Consider the following 8278-nt stretch of genomic DNA (forward strand, 5'->3'; position numbering starts at 1 on the left):
CTGTGTCCTGGGACAGGCACAGCAGGTTTCCGAGGGGGGCAGCCGAGGTGAGTGGGCAGCCCTGGTTTGCTTCTTGGGGTTTGGCTTGGGGTCTGAGTGTGAGACCAGTGGGCCGGGTGGGTGCGAGGGGGTGGGTTCTGCAGCACCGCACGGGTGAGCCGCAGCCGTTAACAGGCCCGGTGGTGAGGGCCTCCGTGAGCACCTGAGAGGGGCTCACCAAGCTAGTGGGGCGTGGGTCTATTTGCAGGGGATCCGGCTGGGCCCCAAGCTGAGCAGGCACAGCTCAAAGTGCACACAGTTGCTGCGTGTAGCGTTTTAGGGGGGCAGGTCCTCGCCATGGCGCACTGTAGAGAGTGCCTGCCACGTTTCTCCCCTCCTGACCCCCTCTCTCCTTCTGGCCCCAGGCCTGAGCATCCTCCACTTGCTGCTGGGTGCGTCTCATTGTCCCAGACGGAGAGCAGTGGGAGATTCAGGTGACCAATCCACCCCAGTGCCTGGGACTTTCCAGGTTCCAAGAGAGAAAGCCCCACCCCCTGGGAGCCCAGGGAAACCTGGAGGGTAGGTTGTCCCGGGCTCAGGTTGCTGGCTCCCACTTCCCGAGACCTGCCCACGGGGAGGGCCGGCTCACGTGCGTGCGGTCCTTCGGCCGTGCCCTTCTGCAGCGCACCAGGTGGGGAGGGACCTTGGCTCCTGCTTCCCTCTTTCCTGGTACCCACTGAGCCAAGCAGCAGTCAGAGCTGTGGAAGGGGGTGAGCTGTCCTGGCCCCCGTGGGGGCCAGCAGGCACCCTGCCTAGGGAGGAAGACAAGACAAGCTGAGGGCTCACAAGTCACCTGGGATGGGGGGCTCATTGAAGGAGGAAAACACCCAGCTGCCGCCATCTGGCTGCTGAGGAGTGAGGGTCCAGGCCGCCCCCCACCCTCCCACCTCTCCCCTCAGGCTGTGTCCTCTGCGGGTGGGACCGAGTGAGGTGCTCGCTGCACACGGGACGCACCCATGGGCCTGTGCCGCAGGACTGGACGTGGGACCGGCAGACCTAGTCCCCGCTGTGCCGCTTTTCTGTGTTGGACATCAATATGCCCCTTGTCCCCTCTGGGCCTCAACTTCCCCATCTGTGAACTGGGGGCGATACAGCTGAAAGGCTGAGCACTGCAGGACCACTGAGAGGCGCTGAGAGCTCTCTGTGAGCGGGCCAAGGGGGAATGGGGAAGGTCGGTCTGTCTGTCTCCGGTTCACTCCTCAGCGTGCAGAGCTGGGCGTCAGGGGAGGAAGGGTGGAGAGAAGGCGTCTCTCCCAGCTCGGGGGAGAACAATGGGCCCTCAGAGCAGGCTGCCGCCCCGTGACCCCTGCCCCAGAGCTCTCAGGGAACTGCCCAGCGGGAAAGGCCCCGGCGCTCCCTCGGAAAGTCCCCCAGCGGGGCGGAGGTGACGAGGCCCTCTGGCCTCCATCAGCGGGGCCTCTGGACTGAGAGTCAGGGTGTGGGGGACAAGATGCCCATTCAGGTGGGGATCCAGGTCCCCGTGTGCTGCTCCATCCACGATGATGATGTTTGTTGCCAGGAACTGTGCTACAACTCCACCCAACCCTAACAACGATGTCCTGAAGATACTGTTGTCATTGTTCCCATTCTACAGATGGGGAAACTGAGGCCAGAAGAGGTTGCCAAGGTTACAAACCAGTAAGTGGGGGAACCAGGATGTGGGCCCAGGCAGTCTGGCTTCAGGGCCGGTGACCTTAACCACTGAACAGCACTGCCTCTCCCTGCCACCAGCAACGAGCACCCCCTGCCCTGGGCCCCACTGCCGGGAGGCACTGGCCCCCGGTGTCCTTCCTGACCTGGAGGGACCCTTCCCCTTGGCTTTCAATGAGCCAAGACAGGAAAGGGAGCAAGGCCCAAGGAGCAGTGAGCGGGAGCCCAGGGGAGAGATGGCCCAGTCTCTGGGCACCTGCCTGACAACGCTGGGCTCCTTGCCGGAGGCCTGAGCCCCGTCTCCTCTTGCCCTGACTGACGCTTCAGAACCCAGTGGTTAGGGTGTCCCTGAGCCTGGGTGTGAGGATGGCAGGCCGTCCCTCTGGGGTCCAGGGCCCTGCCCTTCCCCCAGAGGCCCCTGCAGGATCTCAACCCAGTGGGGTCCTGTCGCTGAGCACAGGCCTTGCAGGCTAACCTGGCTGCCCTCGGCTCCGTGCCTGTGGTCTGACCTGCATTTCCAGCCCCGCCCACCCCCTTTCAGTCTGGTCCTGGACAAAGGGTTCCTCTGTGAGAGGCAAGGTTTTGGGGTCAGTGCTTCCTGCAGGTCACCTTCAGCTAGAAAAAGGGCCGGGGCTCCCCGCTGGGCAACGCAGGCCCTCCCCTTGAGCCCCCAGCGCACCCCGTTGGCCCTCCTTCCCTTACAAAGCCTCGGACCATGCCCTCTCTCGGCACAGAATGATCCCACTGGAATCGCAGCCTCAGGAGCTCACCTCGCAGTCACCACGCTCCACACCTTGCTACGAGCTCCCCCTCTGTGGCCACAACAGGGAGGACAAGCGGCCCACCCCTCAGTTAGGTGGAGCCCAGCCGGTAGCCCTGGGGCCCTGTTCTGAGCGTCCGTGCCCAGGCCAGCCGGAGGGCAGCACTGCCTGCTCCCGGCAGCTTTGGGGGCAGCAGGCAGCCAGAGGCTGTGAGGCTGGGGTTTGGGGTAGGTAACCGGTACCTTCACCCACCCTCTCTTTGCTCCTCCTGGTGCTCAGCCCCTGCCCCCACCTGCTGGCGCCGGCCCTCTGAACGGGTCCTCTCCCCTCACTGCCCTCCCCCCACCCAGGGTTACCCAGGTGCCCCAATCGCCCTGTAATACCCCCTCACATAGCACAGTGCCACAACTGAGTTCTTTATTCAGCCTTAAAAGAGCAAATAGTTCTACATTTAAATTATTTCAGACTATAGGAAGAAATGTAACTCCTTAATTTAAGGGGTCTACTATAATTTTAAACATTAACATCTGATTAACATAGTACCAAAAACCCCCTACATACCAACCCCACTCATAATGAGATACACACATTCTAAATATAGTATCAGGGAATGCACCCAAGAGTGTATCAAAAGAATAATACTTTGATCTCATGGAGTTATGTGGAAATGCTATCACTATTTCAATGGGCACCATGTCAAAACTTCTTTATTATCCTGTGATATAAGTGTTATCTTGAAAACACTGGATTTCCCTATCCTGGAACAGAAACGAACATTTACTTGTTTTTATGCCTTTCTACAATATTTCATATCTCCCATAAAAGCACTGTACGTCTTTTGTTCAGTATCCTTTTTTCTGCCTTATATCAAGTTGCTGTTTAACTATTCCCATTTTGCTGTTTGCTTTTAAATGAGAATAGATACTGAGCTTTTTTCAGAAAACATTTTGTCAGTTGAGATGGTCATACGGTTTAAACTCTCTGCACTACTAATACAATGATTTATAGCAACAGGTGTTCTAATGTTAAATCATTACTGGGATCAGCGCTTTCTTGTTCCAGATGGAATGCAGGGCTGAATTTAATTACTTTATCTTAGAGCTTTGAGAGTTTTGTGTCTAGCTTTTTTTCTTGGGCTATTTTTGTTAGATTTTGGTATGAAGGGGAAGTTAATATTATAAAATAAGTTAGGCAAGCCCTGGCTGGTGTGGCTCAGTGGACTGAGCATGGGCCTGAGAACTAAAGCGTTGCTGGTTCGAATCCTGGTCAGGCACATGCCTAGGTTGTGGGCCAGGTCCCCAGGAGGGGCCATGTGAGAGGCAACAACACGTTGGTGTTTCTCTCCCTCTCTCCCTCCCTTCCCCTCTAAAAATAAATTTTAAAACATAGGTTGAACAACTCTCTCCTACACCCCATGTGGCATATAGTACAACTTCCAGGTTGAAAACAGACAAGTCAAAATTATGTGGCTTGATTGGCAGCATTCCAGGCAAAAAGGATTGCATGAGCAGAGGCACCACAGGCTTTAACATTTCTTATAAACTGGGATAAGTAACAGTAGGTAGGTTTGGCTTAAGCTGCTAAAAAATCTTCAAAGCACAACTCCACAGCCAAACACTGCTTTATTCCTCCTTTTATATAGAGAATAGACTCCAAGCTTTTCAGCCTGCATTTAAGGTCTTTCCTGCTGTAACGTATTTTACATTTCAACCTGTGCTTCCTTGTCTGTGATGTTTGTTTGCCTGGAATGCCATGATGGCACCTCCAGATCCTACCCACCTGTCAAGGGAATAGTGCAAATACCCACAAAAACTTTTCAGATCCAATTGAACTACATTTGAATTCACTTGTGTCACAGCTATTTGTCAGCTGTTGTCTTGCCTACTTCTTAAGCTCTTGACAGCTGTGCTGGGTTGGACAGTGTCACCCCCATAATTCACGTCCTAGAATGCCACTGCATCTAGTAAGAGGGTCACTGCAGATGTAATCAGCTAAGACCAGATCACATACTGAAGTCAAGCGGGCCCTTGAGCCAAGAGGGCTGGAGGCAGAGTGTGTTTTCGGATTTCTAGCCTCCGGACCCATGAGAGACCATACATCTGTTGTTGAGGCCACCTGGCTTGCGGTACTTCGTGACGGCAGCCTTAGGAAACTAAATCAAGAACTATTGCAATTTCTAATGTGTCTTCCTGGCTCCACAATGGAGTGGAGGGCTCTGCGGGCGCCCCGTCCGTTCCAGAATAAGGCGGTTTGTGAGCGCCTGCTAGGGCGGGATGCACAGCCAACGCTCATAAGTGGTGGTGGCGCTTCTCACAGCAAGGTGTGGGGCTGCACAGACACGCAGAGGACGGGGAGAAACTAGATGCAACAAGTAACAGGGTGGCAAAGCCAGAAACCAGAGCAGATGACGGGAGGTCGCCCAGAGACAAGGGAGCTTTTTGAGGTGGCGGAGCCTCCAGGTCGCGCTGCCAGACCCCGCTGGAAGGGTCCCGGCGCTGCCCCCGCTCCTCACACCGAGCAACCATGACCTCCACCCCGGCTGCCCCTGCCTTCGACCCCTGTGACTCTACTGGCGCGACTCCACGAGGGCGCCCCTGGCGTCATCACCTCCGTGCCGGCGCGCGGCGCCTCGGCGCGTCTCCTACGTCACGCCGATGCGGAGGGCGGGACTTCCTCCCCACGACCCGGAAACTGGAAAGGGTTCTCTTCCTTCGGAAAGAGATGGGGCTTGACGCGGAGATGAGACTTCGGAAGGCTGGCTGCGTTTGTCGCTTGGAGTAAGGCCGTTTTCTGGCCACGCCGGCGGGCCGGGTTTCAGGGGATGTGGCGGGGAGCCGGGGTTTAGGGGAGGGGTCGGCGTGTCGGTCGGAGAGTCCGCGCCACCGGCGACCTAGGTCTCATCCTACGTCATTGTGCTCCGCTCTCTCAGTCTTGTTTGCAAAACGAGCACGGAGCAGCCCGCGGTGGAGATCGACGTGAAAGGGCGGAATAAACGGAGCACAGTTTAATTTTTAAAATTCAGTAGGCGATCGCTTCTCGGCCTTTTGGGTAAGATCAAGTGTAGTATCTGTTCTTACCAATTTAATATCTGATAGATCCTCTATCCGAGGATATTATATTAAGTGGGTTTTTGGAGCTGGGAGATGGAATAGCAACTTGCTCCGTCCACCCCGCGCATCGATCCGGTATAGCATTACTCCGGGAACGGTGCCTCCCCCCCCGCCCCCCCCCCCAATAAAATTCAGTTGGTGAGCTTCGCATCAGTAACATTCTATGAGAAAGAAGGGATGTAACGTGAGCGCCCGTACGAACCCAAGTATTCTGAGTTAGCGACTCCTGCTAGAGGAGCCATCAGCATCTGTTGCAGTAACTTGGAAACACACTGTTGGTACACACGCATTAGGTGGTGGGTAAGGAAAAGGCGGTTCGCTGTAGGTGCGTAGGGATCTGTGGCTGGTTTGTGAACTGTAAATTGTGTCTAAGACAGTGTCAGGTAACACACCTTTCTCCAGCGCTCTGTCCTTACTTTTGCACAGTGCTCGTGTTTTCCGTCTCTTTCAACCCCCCTCCTTCTCTCCCTTAACTGGATGGGCTATGAAAGGAAGCTTAAGGGTAGGGGTGTTTCTTAGTGGTAGAATGGTAGCTAGGATGGGTTTACCAAGAAGTAATGTATATACTTAGAAATCCATCTCTAAAAGCTAAGTTCCTACTTTGTTGAAAAGCACACTGGAGAAACCTCAGGTTTGTTCAGTGGGTACTTTCCTGGAGAATGGATTATATTCTTGCATCTAATCTAGTCTGTTACACTTAGGCATCTCCTTAGCACAGGCTTTGGAGATCCATAGCATCAGCTATGTGGGGACCCACACAGGCTTTGGAATGACAGCAAGGGCGACAGCAAGGTTAGAATCCAAGCTCACACTACAGAGAAAAGATACTAACTGGCTGGAGTCTTCTTTCCAAATCCCAAACTCTATCTTGCATTTCGATTCATTAACCATTTGCTGCAGTGAAACAAGCATATGTAAGAGTTCAGATCTTTTAAAGCTTATGAATAATACCACCCCCTTAACTTTATGAAAGATTTTATGTTTAGACAGAGGGGAAGGGCGGGAGAAAGAGAGAGAGAGAAACAGCAATGTGTGGTTGCCTCTTGTGCACCCCCACCCGGGACCTGGCCTGCAACCCCGGCACGTGCCCTGACTGAGAATCAAACCGGCAACCCTTTAGTTCTCAGGCCAGCACTCAATCCACTGAGCCACACCAGCCAGGGCTGCCCTTAACATTTTAAACATGCTGAGGCAGTGTTTCAAAAGCTGGAGTTGGTTGTGTTCTGGAGACTAAGAAAACAGAGTCCTTGAAGTCAAGCTGACTCGACTTTTAGCCTCCTAAATAAAAAGGTAGAGAGAACAGGTCTTGGGTGCAAAACAAACTCAAGACCTACGTATCTACCAACAGCAACTATGCACTTTCCACGGTCTTACTGTAGAGAAAAGCAGGGGTGAATTTATGGGTCAGGAAGGGTGGAGGAGAACAGGGTGAACCCATGAGAATCGTGCTGTACTCACGGACAAGAAAGGTGGCCAGAAATTGGAGACCTGGTTCCAGAAAGAGGAGAGGTCCTTTCCTGCAGCTCGGGCCTCCGTGGGTTCCGGAAGTGATTTGGTAGCTAAACCTCCCTGGATAGAGACCCACGTAGTCTCATTTATGGAAGGGGGTCCCCGCACATTATGGTGAACTGTGCTGGGACCACCTGCCAGCATGCGAGCCATGTAAAGTTAGGAGGATGGTGGCGTATGAAGAAAAAGGCATCCTTGCCCATGCAGTTGCTCTGCTTATATGATGACCAAGCAGGCGCTTCAGAAACATCTTACTGTGTACGAGTGAGTGCATAGCATTGTTTCAGCCAGCAGGACGTCATTATTAAATTTACACTTTTCCAAATAAAGGGCAATCTAGTTACACCAGGATCCCATGTCATTTTATATGCCAAATCTAACCAACTTTTCAATCCCACCTAACAAGGGTACCTTAAGTTCTGAGTACTCTGAATTACTAAACCCATGTTGGTTTATACCAAGATTGTGGGGTTTTTTTTTCACATATTCTCTCCCCTTTGTTGAAGAATCCAAAGCTTATGTTAATAACTGCTCACGAGTTACAAAGTGATGGAGGTAAAGCCAAGAAAAGAATGGGTTTTGATGTCTTTTAACTGCCCTGTGTCAGGGATTGTGGCTGCAATTGTCTGGCTTTTTAAAAGTGTTTTTTGTTTTTGTTTTTTAGCAGATTGCAGGTTGGAGGTGAACATGGCCTTGAGGTAACTCCTGTCCCTTCCTGAAGTTTAGTTTCAGCAGATTATTTGTGGTAAGAAATCACAATACTCACAGAGAACGAAAGTTCGGTTTGCTTCTGTTCTTGACTGCTCCTTTGGTAGAATACGAGAAACAGTGTAAACAAACATTCTTTATGGTCGGTGACGGCGATGCCTGAAATTAGTCCTCAGCCTGGCATAAGTTAAGTGGATTTTAAATGTCAAAGCCACTTCTAGACGCTTTCCTTGGTTAAATAAAATCTTGTTGAATCCTCGGTGTCGAGTCTTACCTACATGCATGCCGTCTGTGAAGTGCCCCGGGAAGCCCGTGAGAACCCCGAGTGTACACCTGCCTCATCCGTGATGCTCTGCTCCCCACCCTGTGGTTTCTGCCGAGAACAGTTCCCCGTGTGCATGTGTGTTCATCGTCTTGTTTATAACAAGCAGCATCTCTGTGTTTATGCGGGCGGAACCTTCCCTGTTCCCGTGTGTGTGTGTGTGTGTGTAATGAGCCCTA

At 52.9% G+C, this 8278-nt stretch overlaps 1 long non-coding RNA gene and 2 other non-coding genes across 3 annotated transcripts; all 3 read left to right on the plus strand.

Annotated features, from left to right (window-relative positions):
• The first annotated feature begins 5080 nt into the window (after window positions 1–5080).
• LOC118497735 lies at window positions 5081–8036 on the plus strand. Its single transcript, XR_004900270.1, has 2 exons — window positions 5081–5498; window positions 7737–8036. It is a non-coding gene; the product is annotated as an uncharacterized LOC118497735 (long non-coding RNA).
• On the plus strand, window positions 5479–5668 carry LOC114488713. The gene has a single exon (XR_003683824.1). It is a non-coding gene; the product is annotated as a U2 spliceosomal RNA (small nuclear RNA).
• Window positions 6784–6910, plus strand: LOC114488709. The gene has a single exon (XR_003683820.1).
• Window positions 8037–8278: the final 242 nt, after the last annotated feature.

Source organism: Phyllostomus discolor, chromosome 12 (assembly GCF_004126475.2).
Source record: "Phyllostomus discolor isolate MPI-MPIP mPhyDis1 chromosome 12, mPhyDis1.pri.v3, whole genome shotgun sequence".
NCBI lineage: Eukaryota > Metazoa > Chordata > Mammalia > Chiroptera > Phyllostomidae > Phyllostomus > Phyllostomus discolor.